The sequence below is a fragment of the Emys orbicularis genome, chromosome 1, assembly GCF_028017835.1.
Source record: "Emys orbicularis isolate rEmyOrb1 chromosome 1, rEmyOrb1.hap1, whole genome shotgun sequence".
Classification (NCBI taxonomy): Eukaryota; Metazoa; Chordata; order Testudines; family Emydidae; genus Emys; species Emys orbicularis.
The window spans coordinates 210,153,323-210,172,015 of NC_088683.1; positions in this window are offsets into that span (position 1 = coordinate 210,153,323).

The window sequence follows — 18,693 nt, forward strand, 5'->3', positions numbered from 1 at the left end:
GACATTCTCAAGAGACTTGCTTGTTAAAGAACTGTTAGGGTCAATACTTGGAGACTGATTAAGAAAACTTGCTCTTCAAGCAGCTTGACTGTCTTCAGCAGGTCAGGATGTTAAAGAGAAAATGTAGATGTTTAAACCTACTAGGCAGCTGTCAATGTATTTACAGATTTGCTCCTGATTCTTGCCTTGTGTGTCATTCTGATCACTGGCATTCTGGTTTAGCCTGTTTCTGCTAATGAGCTGTTTAATCGACTTCTGACAATGAAAATCTAGTGTCTGTTTTAATGGACCACTTCACTTTCAGTAGCCTTACTCATGGCAGCAAAACGTTTCCATGGATTCGAAATAAAGTAGCTGTTCAGATGATCATTTCATCCATAAACCCCTGACATTGATTGGCCAATCAGCTGCTTGTATGCAAACCACATGAATATCTGTAAAACAAGTGCCAAATCTGACTTGTACTTCACTATCACTTGTGGTGGCAGAGTTGGCTCCTCCACTTTCTTCCTTTTACCTACTACAACTGAAATAATGCTATCATATTTGAGAAGTCTCTTGTATTTTAATGTTCAGTTCTGTCTTCTTTCCCAAAGAGATTGCAAAAGTTTCAAAACAATCTTTGTTTCCTCCTCTATCAATTGGTGTCACTACATTTGAGCAGAGGTCAGACTTTCATTCACTGAATGAAGTTTATACCATATTAAAGCAAGCTAGATCAGAGTAGTGCATCTTTGTTTAGGATACGCATCTCTCTGAAAACCTTGGTGCCTTTAAATCCAAGGTAGAGCTTTATAGCCCAAGCAGCTCATAGCTTTTTCTTTAAGGTAGAATCAGAAGAATTATTTCTACAGGATTTATTTCTGGTATGTTTTATTCTGCATGGAATACTCAGGTATTCTATGATTATCCCTATGATTTGACTTTGTTTTAATTTCGTTTCTTACTCTTATAACTTCAGTCAAGAATGAGAGAAACTTCTGTAACAGACCATTAATTTATTCTGACAAATTATGATGCAGAAACTATTCTATAATCTGGTGCAGTAGGTCTTTTCTGAAAGACCTACCTATCCAAAAAAGGATTTGCACCAGACCTCTGCATTGGACTTCAGTCTTAAAGCACAGTGGAGTGTCAGGACACAGCTATTCATTTAATTTCCCTCCGTTTCCTCTGGGAATCCATAGGCACAGAAAGCCTATATCATTATCTTGTCATATCAAAATGCAGATGTTTACTTTAGCCAGCGGAGTAAATATGTAAAATCTATCTAGAAAGATAGATAGATCCATATCTTTTGACCAGTATTTGGTGCCTGCTGTCCTCTGCCAAATAGTTCCAAAAGCTACTAGAATGAAACTACCTTCTGAGAAACCAGTTCATTTACAATTTCTCCAAAATGTTTGTATAATTGTAAATTAATGATGGTGCTCAGTGTTAAATGGCTCTTGCTATTACACCAAATTAATGCCAGTCCACGGCTTGTGGTACTGACATAAGAGCTTTAGAAAATAGTTTAGTCCTGCTGTTTGAATATTACTACTCAGTCAAAATGAAGGACTGAATTTCGGTGGGCTGTATTTTTTGTTATTGATCTGGCTGCTCAATAAAGAACTAAGGAACATACATCTGACAACAATATTAATATTTGCTGTTTGGTACATTATTAATTTATAAATATGAGAAATTCTCATTATCGAAGAAAATGACTTATTCTGAGAAGACAGTGGTGAGTAGGAGTTAACAAGGACTAATCAATAATATGTTGTGCTGTTTATCTTGTACTGTGGGTAAGAAGTCTCTTGTGGAATATGCATAAAGCATTTGTAGGTGCATGGACTTTAATGCATTATGTTTGAGATTCAGTATTCCTCCAAGGATGTAGATGCAACACAATCAGGGGGTTGAACTTGGTGTGTATAGAGATACTGGGGATCAGAAGTTTGAACAAAATGTCTATTTTTTTTTCCCCATCTTTCTGCAAGCATCTTTAAATTATCTTGTCCCTCTTTACTGGTTCTGGATCCTGTGACCGAGTGCTTGTCCACATGTCCTATCTCCCACAGATGCTAAATGGTGTGGGTAAAAATGGCAGTCACTGTTTAATGAATATTGTAGTGATATGATTGCTCATTGGGGCTCATAGATTTATGCATTCTGTGTCTGTACCATTATATTGGTGGAATGTCTTGTAAATATGCATGTATAATATGTATTTCATTTGCTTCAGTGGTGCCTGGAATTTCATTAAGGACAAGTTTTTAAGAAAACCCAAAAAATTGTCAATGCAATTGCTAGATTAAATTGATTAAATTACCCAGAACATTTCAGTAATGGAAATTCCAGTAAACATTGAAGATAAATAAAAGGAGAAATCGGTGCAACATCTGGGATACCCACTGTACAAACACAATTGTAGTACAAAGAGATGGATTTTTAAAAGAAGTGGGTTCTAATCAGGTTGATATCACTTAATAATTTTATTCCAAATCTGCAGCTGCCAACCATATTGAGAGTTGAAATAAACAGAAGGATGGAATTAATGTGGTTAAGATTAAAAGGACAATATTTTGTAATGGGGATCGATCTCTCTCTCTCTTTCTCTCTCTCTCTCTCTCCATTTTTTTTATAAATCTGGACAACTTTGTACTTGTGAAACTTTTCTGATGGTTTATAATTCTTTATAATTTTAGATGAACTCAAAAGCACAGAACGACTCCTCTAGGAAAACGTGTTTAAAATTGTATTTAAAATGTCTGGCTGTAAAAGCTTTTATTTTTTATCAAAGCTTAAAGCTTTGTGCACTCTTGTTCCTTTTATTCTCTTGTTTCCTGAACATAACTTTTACTGCAGGCAGGAAATTGTTTCTTGCATTACTTTGTGTACATCTTCAACTGCACTGTTAATATAAATATGGATGGTTAAACATTGGATCTTTTAGTCAAGTCCAATAAAACTCATTTCTGTGGATTTTGTATCTTGGAGTGAATTTTTAATTTTTTTTGGTAGCAACCTGGGGTCTGTTTCCTTTTTTTTGTAATACCCAGAACTGAGGAGGTATCATGTGCGTATTGGAAGTAAAGAAGTTAGTGGCTGAACATGCCTGTCCACGTTGCCCGTTGTAATAGGAACCATTGAGTAGATGTCAACAGAAGAATAAAGACTCCTTAAAAGAAACAAAGTAAGATGCCATAACTACTTGGCAATTAAAACTCCAAGCTGAGGAAGTATTGTGGGAGGAGGTATACCTCAAAGCTATAATCCCTATGCTTCACTCAGATGCCCAAATGGGTAGGGTTGGGCAATGTGATGGTTCTCTGCATATTCTCCAGCAGTAAAACATAATGTATTCAATTACAACGATCACATAAGTACTAAGAATTCCAAGAACTATGCTATATGCATGCATCTAAGACGGGTCGGCAACGTTTGGCACGCGGCTCGCCAGGGTAAGCACCCTGGCGGGCCGGGCCAGTTTATTTACCTGCTGACGCGGCAGGTTCGGCCGATCACGGCCCCCACTGGCCGCGGTTCGCCGTCCCGGGCCAATCGGGGTGGCGACAAGCCGCGGCCAGCACATCACTCGCCCACGCCGCTTCTCGCCGCCCCCATTGGCCCGGGACGGCGAACCGCGGCCAGTGGGGGCCGCGATCGGCCGAACCTGCCGCGTCAGCAGGTAAATAAAACTGGCCCGGCCCGCCAGGGTGCTTACCCTGGCGAGCTGCGTGCCAAACGTTGCCGACCCCTGATGTAAGACATTGTCAGGTCACATTTTCCTGACTGAACTAAATCTTCAGTATCTGAGAGATTGAAGAATTAGATTTCCAGTATCTCTCAGATACTGAAGATTTAGTTCAGTCAGGAAAATTTGATCTGTCCACCCACAGCAACAGGCTGTGGGAGTAATGTAAAATGAATATCCTAAAGAACCCAGAAAGAGTGACTTCTTTCCAAATAAAATCTGTTACAGGCAATGGATCTCTTGCAATGTGAAAGATTAAAAAAATACATTTCTTCAGACTTTAATAAATGTCTTGGGTGGGGTCACAGACCCATGTGACAAAGTGGGTATTCACCCACGAAAGCTTATGCTCCAATACATCTGTTAGTCTTAAAGGTGCCACAGGACTCTCTGTATATTTTTCAAGTGACAGCATAACTATTTTAAATATTTTTGCAGTTAAGATTGGAATCTTATTACAGCTGTCCTGGATTTCATTACTTAATAATAAGGCTGCGAGTTTGTCACAGAGGTCCCGGATTCTGTGACTTTCCGTGATCTCCGTGACTTCTGCAGTGGCCCATGCGCCTGGCTCAGGGGCAGCTCAGGCAGCCTCAGCCCCAGTCGCACCAGCCACTGCTGGGACAGTCTCAGGCCACCGGGCAGTCCGTCCCCACAAAGTTTTAATCGGGGTATGTAGTAAAAGTCATGGACAGGTCACAGGCCGTGAATTTTTGTTTACTGCCCATGACCTGTCCATGACTTTTACTAAAAATACCTGTGACTAAAATGTAGCCTTACTTAAAAATAATGCTAAAATAATTCTGATGTCTGCTATTTTGAAGAGGATGCAAATGGTAACTGAGGGTTCTGTTCCCAGAATTGCGGTGCCCCTGTTATCTGTCCCTAGAACATATTTATTTGACAATAGTGTACTGGTATCAGGCCTACATAGCCGCTGCACTGACGGAAGACTTGGATTTCATGGTTCATGGAATTCAGGTAACAGAACTTGAAAGATATCTGGACCTTCCTGTAACCAGCAGGGATATTTCAGAGGAGCCTGTTCTCCTTTGTAGGAATTAACATCAAACATTTGACATATGAAAGTTAAAAGGATGTCAACTCTAAAAATAACTGGTTGAAAACTTTTTAACTTACTGTTGTTGCAAGTAACCCCTAAGATTAGTAAAACTGAAGGAAGTTAGTGGTGGAGTAACAGGGGAAGAAGTTTGTTTACTTTGTGCATTTGACAGCACTTTGTGCATAGTAATTTTCATTGTTTCCCCATATAGTGAGTTAACTTGCAGAACAGACCCTACTTCTTATAAGTAGAAGAGTGGAAAACTTCTTAAAGATTCTTTAAGACTTTTTTTTTTTTTTTTAATTTCAGGACATACTAGTTACAGGGTTTTTATATCAGGAAAACGGAAAATTAGTTTTCAAAAAATTGAGGTTGACTATGTCCCTTTTAAAGAACAGATATGGATCTCTAGTGGTACTAAACAGCTGCATACATCCTTCTTGCAGTCTTCTGCCCTAAGTGTCTTTTTTTTTTTTTTTTTTTAGGCACCTGGAAAAAGCAGTTACCTTTCCGTAACTGGTGTTCTTCGACATGTGTTGTTCATGTCTATTCCACAGTAGGTGTGCGTGCTCACCACGTGCACCAGTGCCGGAAGTTTTTCCCCTAGCAGTACCCGTAGGGGGGGAGCGCTCCCTGCAACCTCTGGAGTGGCGCCTGCCTGGCGCAGTATAAGGGGAGCTGCGCGCTCCCCCCACCCTCAGTTCCTTCTTGCCAGACAACTCCGACAGAGGGGAAGGAGGGTGGGATGTGGAATAGACATGACCTACACATCTCAAAGAACACCAGTTACGGAAAGGTAACTGCTTTTTCTTCTTCAAGTGATTGCTCGTTGTGTATTCAACAGTATGTGATTCCAAGCTATATCTGTTGGATGTGGGTAGGAGTTCACAAGTTCCCAGGAGGGAGGACGGCCCTGCTGAACCCAGCGTCATTCCTGGTTTGGGATACGATTGCATAATGCGAGGTGAACGTGTGAACTGAGGACCACGTGGCAGCCCTACAAATGTTCTGGATGGGGATGTGGGCCACGAAGGCAGCCAATGAGGCCTGCGCCCGGGTCAAGTGTGCCCTCACAATGGGTGGCGGGGGAACGCCCGCCAGCTCATAACAGGACAGGATGCATGAAGTGATCCAGTTGGAAAGCCTCTGGGTGGAGATTGGCTGGCCCCTCGCACGCTCAGCTGAGGCGATGAACAGTTGCGAGGGCTTTCTGAATGGCTTAGTCTGCTTGAGGTAGAAAGCCAAAGCTCGCCGTATGTCGAGCGTGTGGAGGCGGCGTTCCTCAATGGATGCGTGAGGCTTGGGTTAGAGGACCGGTAGAAAAATGTCCTGACTCATGTGGTATGCGGAGACCACCTTAGGGAGGAACGCGGGGTGTGGGCGGAGCTGGACCTTGTCCTTGTGAAAAACCGTGTACAAGGGTTCGGAGGTCAGGGCCCTGAGCTCAGAGACTCTTCTAGCCGACGTGATAGCAACCAGAAATGCCACCTTCCACGAAAGGTGAGACCAGGAGCACGTGGTCAACGACTCAAACGGGGGCCCCATGAGACAAGCTAAGACTAGGTTTAAGTCCCACTGTGGAACCAGGGGTCTAGAGTATGGAAAGAGGCATTCCAGACCTTTAAGGAACCAGCCAGTCATAGCGTGGGAGAACACCGTGTGTCTTTGCACTGGCGGATGGAAGGCCGATATGGCCGCCAGGTGCACCTTGACCGACGAGGGCGCCAGGCCCTGGGCCCTCAGGTGGAGGAACTAATCAAGGACAAGCTGGATGGGGGCGGACACTGGGGGGACACCCTGGTCCGTCGCCCACTTAGAGAATCGTGACCACTTAGCCAAGTAAGCACGGCAAGTGGAGGGCCGTCTACTTTCAAGGAGGACGCGCTGAATCTGTTCCGAGCACGCCCTCTCCTCTCCCCCTAGCCATTGAGCAGCCACGCCATGAGATGGAGAGCCGCCAGGTTGGGGTGGAGGAGGCAGCCTTGATCCTGTGAGAGCAGGTCTGGGCGGAGCGGTAACCACCACAGCGGAGCTACCGCCAGGCTCATGAGGGTCCCGTACCAATACTGCTTGGGCCATGCGGGAGCAATCAGGAGGACCTGGGCCTTGTCCAACTTTATCTTTTCCAGGACCCTGCTGATTAGAGGGAACGGGGGAAAAGCGTAGAGGAGCCTGCCTGACCAGGACAGGAGAAAGACATCAGAGATAGAGCTCCTTCCCAGGCCTCCCCGGAGCAGAACAGGGGCCTTGCCGGTTCTGTCGAGACGCGAACAGGTCCATCTGGGGAGTTCCCCACCTTCAGAAGAGCCGGTGGGCCACTTCCGGGTGGAGGGACCACTCGTGTTGCAAGGAGAAGTCCCTGCTTAGGCGATCCGCCCTCTCGTTCCGGGCGCCCTGTAAGTGGAAGGCCTTCAGGTGGATATCGTGGGCTATACAGAAGTCCCACAGCCTGAGGGCTTCATGGCAGAGGGCAGAGGACCGGGCCCCGCCTTGCCTGTTGATATAGAACATGGAGGCCATGTTGTCCGTGAGGATCTTGACTACCTTGCCCTCCAGGTGCGAGCGGAAGGCCATACACGCCAGCCGCACCGGCCTTCTGTTCTTTGACATTTATATGTAGGGACAGGTCTTGAGCTGACCACAGGCCTTGGGTCTGAACGCTCCCCAACCCAGGTCCGATGCATTGGACACCAGCTCCAACGACGGGGCCTTGTCCTTGAACGGGACCCCTTGGAGCATGTTGCTTGGGGTGGACCACCACCTCAGGGAGGTGATCACCGAGTCTGGCACTGTGAGGACCTTGTCCATCCTGTCTGTGGCCTGGGAGAAATTCGAGAACTGGAGGGGCCTCATCCCAACGTGCACGCTGACATATGGCCCAAGAGCTGCAGGCAAACCCTGGCTGTTGTAACCAGGAACCTTGTGACCGAGTCGATGAGACCCTTCAGGGTCTCGAACCTGTCTGGCAGGAGAGAGGCCCTGGCTGACACTGCATCCAGGAGTGCCCCTATAAACTTGATGCGTTGGACCAGGACTAACGTGGACTTGGTATTGTTTACCAGCAGGCCCAAGGCGGTGCATGTGGACAGGAGGAGCGCCACGTGATCCCTCACCTGCGACCGGGAGGTGCCCTTGACAAACCAATCGTCCAGATAAGGAAATATCTGTGCCCCCCGCCGTCTGAGGTAGGCCGCTACCACCGACATGCATTTTGTAAACACCCTGGGGGCAGTGGACAGTCCAAACGGGAGGACCGTAAATTGGTAATGATTGTGTCCCACCACAAACCAGAGGAAGCGCCCATGCCCCTCGAATATGTGGATGTGGAAGTACGTGTCCTGTAGATCAAGGGCAGTGTACCAGTCCCCGGGATCCAGGGAGGGGATGATGGAGGCCAGGGAGACCATGCGGAATTTGAGCTTCATCATGTGCTGGTTTAGGCCCCGTAGGTCCAGTATGGGTCTGAGCCCCCCTTTGGCCTTCGGGATAAGGAAGTAACGGGAGTAGTACCCCTTGCCCGTGAACTCCTCGGGCACCACCTCTATCGCTCCTAGTTCCAGGAGCCGCCCCACCTCCTGCTTGAGCAGAGCTTTGTGAGAGGGGTCCCTCAGGAGGGGCGGGGAGGAGGTAAACTGGAGGGTGTAACCCCGGGAGATGGTGTTGAGGACCCATCGGTCCAAGGTGATCCATGACCATACCGGAAGGAAAACACACAACCGGTTGGACAAAGGAAGCTTTATTGGGGTTGGATCCCTGATGAGGACTGGCGGGTTGCCCCTGAGCGTCCCGTCAAAACCGCCTTTTCCCCGCCTGCTTACCCTTAGAGGGTCCAGGCTGGGGGGCAGGTTGAGACTGCCTGTGAGGGCGTCTCTTATAGTCCCGCTGCTTCTTATGGGCGGCCTCGTACTTCGGGAGGGCGGCTGGGGTAGAAGTCTGCTGCGGCTTAAATTTAGGTTTAGCCGGAGCCGGGACATATAGCCCCAGTGTCTGGAGGGTCGTGCGGGAGTCCTTCTTGCCATGCAGCCTTGTATCTGTTTCCTCTGCAAACAGAGCTTTCCCATCAAATGGGAGGTCCTGCATGGAAGATTGCGCCTCGCTGGACAGCCCAGAGAGTAAGAGCCACGATGCCCGTCTCATGGACACCGCTGAGGCCATCGACCGCATGGCCATGTCCGCAGCATCCGAAGCAGCCTGTAGGGAAGCTCGAGCTACCGTTGCCCCTTCCTCCACAAGCGCCCTGAACTCCTTATCACACTCCTGGAGGGAGTCCTCAAACTTGGGCAGGGAGCCCCACAGATTGAATTCGTACTGGTCCAGGAGAGCCTGGTGGTTCACCACCCATAACTGGAAGCTCAAAGACGAATAAATTTTTCTTCCAAAAGAGTCCAGTCTCCGAGAGTCTTTGTTCTTTGGGGTCGGGGCTGGCTGACCTTGTCGTTCCCTGTGGTTGACTGACTCGACCACCAGGGAGTTGGGCGCCGGGTGGGTATATAGGTACTCATGCCCCTTAGTGCGTACGAAGTACTTTCACTCAGACTTTTTTCATGTAGGGGCCAATGAGGCCAGTGTTTGCCACAGGGCATTTGAAATTTTAGCCACCCCTTCATGGAGCAGCAAGGCCACCCTACCCGGTGCTGATGGGGACAACACATTAAACAGGGAGTCCGCAGACTCTTCCATCTCCTCTGCCTGGAGGTGGAGGCTTGCTGCCACCCTCTTTAAGAGGTCTTGGTGGGCCCATAAGCCCTCCTGCGGGATGGAGGGGGGCGGGGCCGCAATCGCCTCCTCCAGGCGGGGTGAAGAGGCCGGTGCGGTGCCCTGGGTGTCAGCCGGCACCGGAGGATCCACCACCTGGTCGGACTCTGGCCACAGTGCCAAGGACGTGCGTCCCACCGACTCCTTCGTTGGGGGTCTGGAGAGGAAGGCCGACAGAGCCTCTGAAGCTCCGGCCACCGAGCAAGCTCCCACCGGGGGCTGCGTCGGAGGCCACGGTGCCCACTGGTACCACTGGGCCGGTCACGACGCTCAATGCCACTGCACTTGCTGTGGCACCGACGGGGCCGGCTGTCCAGGGTGGCCGGTCTGGCTTGTTGAAGGGCGGCTAGGAGCGGAGACCTGGCTGGCATAGGATCCGCTGCTGTCTCTTGACCAAGAGGAGCGGCGGTGCCAGGATCTGCGACAGTGATGGGACCGCAATCTCGACGTGGAGGACCGGTACCGATGGTGATAGCTGCTCCGTGAACAGCCTCGACGGGCGGACCCACGACAGCAAAACGCCGGCGATCGACGCCCGGGGCTGAGATGTCTTGGCGGAGACTCGGAGCGGGAGTTCGAGCGGGAATGGCGTCGACGACCGTGCCGTGACCGACTGCGATATCTTTTCCGGGACAATGACCAACGACGACATCCGCTATGGTCCTGTCGATATCCGCTCTCTGAGGAGGACCGGTGCCTTGAGTCCCGGCCGGACGGAACCCAGCCCAACAGTCTAGCCGGCGTCGGGGGCGATCCACATGGACTCTGCCCCGAGCAGACGCTGGGCGGTGATCGGTGTCGGGAACGTTCCCTCAACCGCGACCGGTACCAAGCCGGGGACGACTGCAGAGATCCCAGCGGCGGCTTGCCTCTGGAGCACTGGGCCGACATCGGCGGGGCTCTGGACACCGACATGGACATGATGTCCTGGGCCGCCTGGAGGACTTTGGGTGTGGAAGGTATCCGGACATCTGGAGAGGCCTGTTCCGAAGAGGCTGGGCTACTCCGCTCTACGTGAGTCGGAGGCCTGGGGCCCGATGGGGATCAAGGACTGCCCAAAATGGGCCTAGCATCTTTCCCAGACTTCCCTCAGTGATGTTACAAGGAGGGAATCTTGGTCCACTTAGCGTGTCCCGTGAACGGAGAGCGGTGCCGACTGGTCGAAGGCACCGGCTGATCGCCGCGTACTGACACCGCTGTGCCCGGTACCGTCTCGGAGCGGCGTGCCGGGGTTGGGGTCAGCGCCGACTCCATCAGAATGGCCCGGAGCCTAATGTCTCTTTCCCTTTTGGTCCAGGGCTTAAACGATTTGCAAATTTTGCACCTTTTGCTGATGTGGGTCTCTCCCAAACAGCACAAACAATCTGTGTGCGGGTCGCTCCTTGGCATAGAATGCCGACAAGAATCACAAGACTTAAATCCTGGGGTTCGGGGCATGCCCCGCCCCGGGCTCACTGACTAACTAAACAGCTAACTAACTACAGGTACTAAACAAACGAACAGTTCTGGGGACGAGCTACAGCGAAGCTGGAGCAGAACAGTTCCAACACACCTTCACTGGCGGCAAGAAGGAACTGAGGGTGGGGGGAGCGCGCAGCTCCCCTTATACCGCGCAAGGCAGGCGCCACTCCATGGATACTGCTGGGGGAAAACTTCTGGCACCGGTGCACGTGGTGAGCACGCACAATTATTGTGGAATACATATGAGCAATCACTCGAAGAAGAATACATTTTACAGTATTTGGCAAAAACAAAAGAACACGGGTTTTCAATCTGTACTTCCTGCAGCCACCACCTAGTGTCAGACTTCTTCACTGGCACACACTGAGCTGTACTTGTATCTTATGACCAAGAAAAAATAAGAATATGCAACTAAAGTGTACAGGCTCACTTCTAATGTACATTGCTGCAAATTGTCCAATACACTATTAAGAATTTATCTTTATTTTGTATTCATTTCTTTATATCCTGACTGTGGGCTTTTTCTCTCTTTGTTGTCTCATCTCCAGAAGAAGAATGCAGCAAACACCATAGCTAGCAATGGGAGGATGCCATCTGACTAAGATCTTCCCATAGAATAGTTCTTTTACAAAGCAATTAATTCAGTAAAGGAAACGTTACTAAGCTAGAAACACCTTAAAAATCATGCTGCTTCCATCCAAGTGCTCACCAAGTGTGAAGCTGGTTATCTTCCAAGACAGATGAGATAGGGTACATTGTAAGGTTAGTTTGGCCACAGGCTAACATTTAGAGTTTACTAAGTGCTGAACTAAACTTAATAGCTATGTTTGCATGGAGATCTGGCAAAGAGATCTCTATGCTTCTAACACTAATAAGCTTAGCATTTGGTTTTCAGTATGTGCAAAAAGTCTTTTTCTGAATTATAGGATTACTTAATATCAAATTCTTTTTCTCTTACCTCACTCTAAACACATGATATAGGGCAGGCTTTTCCATCCATGACTTCGATGGGAGAGATTGTGAACAATTGAGTTCCTGAATCATATATGGTTGAATTCTCAAAAAAAAAAAAAAAAGGAGAGAGAGGTTTGTTTGTTTTTCCGGAGAAACATTGCAACTTAATTTTAAATGAGACTCTTTGTATTTAGCTTTGGTAGGTGTTAACAAGTACTCCTCCATCTTTGCCAAGGTGGGTGTTAGTTGCTAGGATTGCCATTGCTATGCCCTGGGTGGTGGGGGGGGGGATTTTAATGCACCAAATGCAGGTGATTTATGAAAATCTGGTGGGGTTGAGGCATAGAAAAAGTCACTAGCTTTAAAAGCAAATTCATGTGACCGATTTTGGAATGCAAAGCTACCTTAATCACGTATGATAAAGCTTAAACTGGATTAGGAAATTAGCATTCTGTAAGGTCACTCTCTTCCTAATTAAGAATACACAAACTTCCACTTGTTTTTATGCTGTATATACACTGTACGTTCTGTTTACCGTGTGTGACCTTTTTTATTCTTTGATATTTTCTTTTGGATTAAAAAACCCAGCACGTCTGTCTGAATTTTTTTATTTAAAGATGACTAAAACTGAAAGATTAGAGAAGAAATGTGTCTGTCTTCAGTTGTATATTTGACAGCACTTGCTGTATAGTCATGGGCGGCCCAGATTTTTAAAAGTAATTTTTAGGTGCCCAACTTGTGACACCTTAAAGGAGTCTGATTTTGAGAGTGCTGAGTTCACATCCTCTGAAAATCAGCTCCCTTTATAAGGGGCCTTAATTTGGGCACCCAAAAATGGAAGCACCCAAAATCTCTAGTGACTTTAGAAAATTTAGGGTGTGGTTTCCCACATATAATTAGTTTATTTCGTTTTGCGTGGGTCTTTCACGTAGTAGCAAGGGAGAAAAGTACTTTAAATGTGATTGTAAAAACACATAAGTTGGCAGGGGAACTTTGAGGGGTATATTACCTGAAACTACTTTTACCTGGATTTCAAGATGACGTTGTCTCTTTATAGTAAATACCATCTGCCCTCCAAAAATCCAGCAGATGTAACACTAAATTGGAAGGATGGAATTTTCAAGTGCCCAATGTTGGCCTAACTCTGCTTCCACTGAAATCTGGCAAAACAGATCCTTCCTCCAAAGGTGGCTAGTACCAGCTGTTTCAGAGGAAAATGTAAAAATCCCACAGTAGGCAGATGTTGAATAGTCTGTCCCCCACATTAGATCTCACCCATTAGTTAGAGAGTGGCTTAAGACTTGAAACATGAGGTTTATATCTCTTCCAAATTTTTTGATATTACTCTGGATATTCTTGTCCATAGAAGTTCCATGACTTTTTGAATCTTGCCATGTTCTTGGTCTCAACTACTTCCTGTGGCAGTAAGTTCCAGAGTCTAGTTCAGAGTTGTGTGAAAAAGTGCTCCCATTTATTCCAGTGGGAGCAGAGTTAAGCCAAGGCTGAGCACTTTGAAAATGCCACCCAAAACACAGCCTGGTATAATTATCCAGTTCATGAGCTGAATGGACAGTTTAGTAAGATGTTTTTTCAGATGTGCATATCAAATAATAAAAATAAGATTTGCCTGAAGTTACTATTTTGTAAACTGTGTGAAAGAATTTCCTGCGTAGCTTCCATTCTGAGCTTTTTTTGCAGAGCTGGACAAAAATTTTCTGAGGAGAACAGTTCTTCATCAGACAATGCTGATTCAGCCAAATTGAAACTTCCCATGGAAATGACGCAGCCAGCCGCCGCCGCCACCTCAAATCTTTTCTTCCCCTCTGGCAGAGAGGGGGAAATTGAACCTGGGTCTCCCAAATTCCAGGCAAGTGCTCTAACCACTGGGCTTAAAGTCATAAGTTAGGCACCTCCTCCTCCAGCTGCCAGATTTTGAATCAGACCCAATATAGTAAGTGGCCTCTGAGCACACCTATCTGATAGTGCCCTGCAGGTGACTTAAGCAGCCGAATGCCTGTTTTCCCCAGTTCATGGATCACCCTGGGGCTTAGGTGAGAGCTAGGCATCTGGACACACAGAGTCAGGCTGCAGTGCACATGCACAGAGGCAGGAAAGTAGGTGCCCAGGGAACCTTTACAGCAAAAAGCAGGCACCTATAGGGTCAGCAGAAGTTTTGTGAATCATAGTTGAGCCAAAATGGAATTAGATGCCTGGAACAGGGACTTAAGCATCTAAGTCTAGGGTTTAGGTGCCTAAGTACTTTTGTAGATCCCACCCCAAATGTTTATTCTTTTTTAAGGCACACACATCATTCTGTGATTTCCTATGAAATCCCTTCCTTTGCTGAGCCTTGCATTAGAAAAACCAGTAGATTGCTCCACTTCCTCTGTAAAAAGAGCCAGACACGTGGTCCATGGCAAAAAGATTAGACAACTCTGAGATTTCACAAGGGCAACCAATGTTTATCACAAGGGCAACCAATTGTTATCTCAATGCTCAATGTTTATCATTAAACAAGCTAAATGAATGCAAAAGCTACATGGAGAAGGATATACTGTATGAATGATTCCAGACAACCTCCTCCTTCACTGAGAAGGTATTGTCAATACTAGATAAAGGCTCCTTCACGTATATATCACTGCCATCAACCATGCTTCTTGGCAGACCAATAGCATTGCCTGAGGCTATGTCGACACTGAAAACACTATAATGTTACAGCTGCAGTACTTCAGTGTAGACACTCACTACAGCAATGGGAGGGGTTCTCCTGTGTCTGTAGTTAATCCACCTCCCTGAGAGGCAGTAGCCAGGTCAACAGAAGAATTTTCTGTCGACCTAGCACTGTCTACACCAGGGGTTAGGTCGGCCCAGCTACTTCTCACAGCGGGGTGGATTTTTCACACCCCTGAGAGAGTGAGCTATGCCAAGGTAAGTTTCCAGTGTAGACCAGCCCGCAGACTTTTTAGGGTCTGAATATGATGCAGGTGTCATTCCTAACCATGCCTTAGGACAGTTGCAGAACTCATTAACAAAAACTGCACCTAGTATTCACAGTACTGTCCCTAGAATCCTACTTTCTCTGCTTAGTTAGAATAAAATCCAACCTTTCTTCACACACAATCCCATTACTTGGCCTTTGTATGTGCGTTTGTGGGAGGGGGTTGGAATTTACTCCTCCCAAATCACAGGCCAGCTACAGGGCTGGAAGACCGTGCCTCCACAGCCACTATTCACAAGCATAGCACCTGCTGCCCCTCTGTGCCTCTTGCATAAGGGTTCTTGGTGACTGGATCTGTAAGCAAAATCATAGGGCATTTTCCCTCATGGCCTCTCTGTGTCACCCAATTTGGATCTAACACTGAGACCTCCTCTGTGGATCCTGCCCCTCCTGTCATGAGGTTTCAGGGAAGTGGAAGGGCTTGTTATGGGCTCATTCACATGGGTGAAATTTGCTCATAGTGAAAAGTAATCAAAAATTACTATAAGCACTTGCATCTCAAGTCTGCATTCTACAATGAACATTTCCCAATGGCTGTGCTATGGAACCATGAATAAGGCAGCAAAAGCCACAGAAAATGGCTACAGAGCTGAATTAGCCAGACCCCATTAATAGACTTGGACAATGAAGTAGAGAGTATGCAGATGACACCAAGCTGAGGGGGTTGCAAGCATGTTAGAAGAGAAGATTAAAATTCAAAATGACCTTGATAAATTGGAGAATTGGTCTGAAATCAGCAAGATGAAATTCAGTAATAATAAGTGCAAAGTACTTCACTTGGGAAGGAAAAAATCAAACATACAACTACAAAATGGGGAATAACTGGAAAGCTGGAAGAACTGCTGAACAGGCTCTGGAGGTTATAGTGGATCACAAATTGAATGAGAGTTGTCAACATGATGCAATTGCAAAAAAGGCTACTGTCATTCTGGGTTGTATTAACAGGAGTACCATATGTAAGACATAGTTTGGAATTGTCCCATTTTACTTGACACTGGTGAGGCCTCAGCTAGAGTTCTGTGTCCAGTCCTGGATGCCACACATTAGGAAAGATAGTGACAAATTGCAGAGAGTCCAAAGGAGAGCAACAAAAATGACAAGGTTAGAAAACCTGACCTATGAGGAAAGGTTAAAAAAACTAGGCATGTTTAGTCTTGAGAAAAGGCTGAAGGGAGACTGGATAACAGTCTTCAAATACATTAAGGGCTGTTACAAAGGGGACTGTGATCAGTTGTTCTCCATGTTCACTGATGGTAGGACAAGAAGTAGTGGGCTTAATCTACAGCAAGGGAGATTTAGGTTAGATATTAGGAAAACCTTTCTAACTATAGGGATTGTTAAACTCTAGAATAGGCTTCTAAGGGAGGCTCTGGAATCCCCATCACTGGAGGTTTTTAAGAACAGTTTGGACAAACCCCTGTCAGGGATGGTCTAAGAGGTTTACTTGGTCCTTCCTCAGGGCAGGGGGCTGGACTTGATGACCTTTCAAGGTCCCTTCTAGCCCCACATTTCTATGATTCATACACATCACTCTTTTAAACATCTTGCTGTCTCCCTGTCCTACCCTCCCAGTTGCAGATGTTGAGATCCTTCCCCCGTGGAATCATACTGGTACCTCCTCATTTTTTTAATATGTTGTCAAAGAAGTTGTGCCCAATCTAGGATTTTTCAGAATACTAATGGCTGTGGGTGCAGTTCGACCAATTTCTATTGGGTCAGACAATAATGGAAAAAATGTCTGAGCCTGCCCAAGCCCTGAATACATTCCAGTCTCCACTAGTGGAGATACACCCCTTGGAAAATTTTGTGCCCCAAAATCCTATTGTAGCTGCAGCTTTGGATGAGCTTTCACTGATTATGCATTAACTGGATCTTGAACTCCAGCCATCATGGAATTTTTTAGTTTTAGTCCCTTAGTCTTCTGACTGCGTGTGTGCACATTTGGGCTGGATATCGCTTTCTTCAGCTGGATAGAATTATAGTTGCTGCCTAAGATCAGCCAAGGGAGATGTTATGTGTTGGCTCTAACTCCTCAGCACAGCTGTGATGTACAAGGAATGTAAACAAGAGGCAGTTTTCAAGATTATGGAGATCTTACGCTTTCCAGCAGCGCATGATGAGCAAAACTCCACCTCCCAGGGCCTAATTTTAACGTCTTTTTGTCATTAACATATAGCAGGTAATGGGGGCTATATAAGCTATGTAAGAAACTAGTTAGAGCTTTGGTGGCTGTACTGCTCCTTCAGCCATTTTGGGTGGAGCAAGGCAGGTGCCGAACTCCCTCCCTCCAGAAACACCTTCAGCACCTAAGCTGCCTGACTCCATGTAGCGGGTTCCCCTTTGTGGATCGCTAAGCAAAGATGCACATGTCCCTGCAGCCTGGCCTTAGGCTCCGAGGAGATGCAGGGCTTAGCACTCAGCCCCCAGGACAGAAGCTCACATTATCTGGCTTAGGGAGCTCCCTGCCTAGAGTGCTGGCTTTTGTGGATCCCATTCTTAGGCACCTATCTCTCCCTATTCATTGTATAGGGATCTTAGACACCTAACTCAGCTTGGTGGAGCTCAGTGGTGTTCCTGTGATTTTCTAAAAATGAGGCACCACGACACTCAGTGTTGCAGCCTGAGTCCCTTCATGGATCCCACCTTTGACGCTAAAATGCGTCAAAATCATGATTTCTCTCGTTAGATTATCCAAATCCAGATTCTGTGGCTCTGTTATAATTCTATTCTATTTTATTTGAATGTCCACATTTCTCTGGTTTTTCATTCCATCCCTTTCACTGCTACTAGAACTTCTTGGGGCTGCCTTTGAATTTTTCAGGTTGTTTACTGATATCAGAGAGCAAACACTTTTTCAGGGAAAAAGAAAATGGAACCGCAATTTTTGCATCTCTGACTTTCGAGGGTATGACCGTGAGATGTCATTACCTGTTCCTCTAAAACCCCAGAACAGAATCGTTTTAAGTCACTTGACTGCCTCTATTGCCTTTTAGAGAGACAAGGTGGGTGAGGCAATATCTTTTATTGGACCATCTTTTGTTGGTGAGCAAGCCAAGCTTTTGAGCTACACAGAGCTGTTCTTCAGGTCACAAAGAGCTCTGTGTTGCTTGAATGCGTGTCTCTCTCACCAACAGAAGTTGGTGCAATAAAAGATATGACCTCACCGACCTTGTCTCTCTCATATCCTGGGACCAACACGACTACAATAACACTGCATACATCGATTGCCTTTTGACAGTTTGGGGTTTAAGAGCTAATTAAACTAGGGGCAGTACTAACAGGCCTTCCTTCCATTTTCTTACAATTTGTCGCCTTGCACAAGTGTAGGAATAATAATGGAAACATGGTATAGATTATTTGGGGGATTTATATACAGATTATGACACCTACTGAACATTCTGGGCTCTCCCAAATGCTTGCAGTTAGCTCCCCAGAGTGGGATTTGGTACAGCATGACTTCAGAATGGAAAGACATATACTTATGATGATCTGGTCCTGGATTTGACAGTTCATGTGAATTTGCAATTTACTTGAGCGGGCGGTGGGAGGGGTTGTCTGAGGATGCAAGCAGGTATCAAAGCCATAGTTTACTTTTCCACTAACCTTATCTTCCCAAATAAATCTGTTAGTTTATTCAAACCTAGGATCCTTCTGAAACCATTCACAGCTCTGCCTGTTACATTTGGGAGCGAAACCAGATAGTAGGGGTAAAATCGTGGC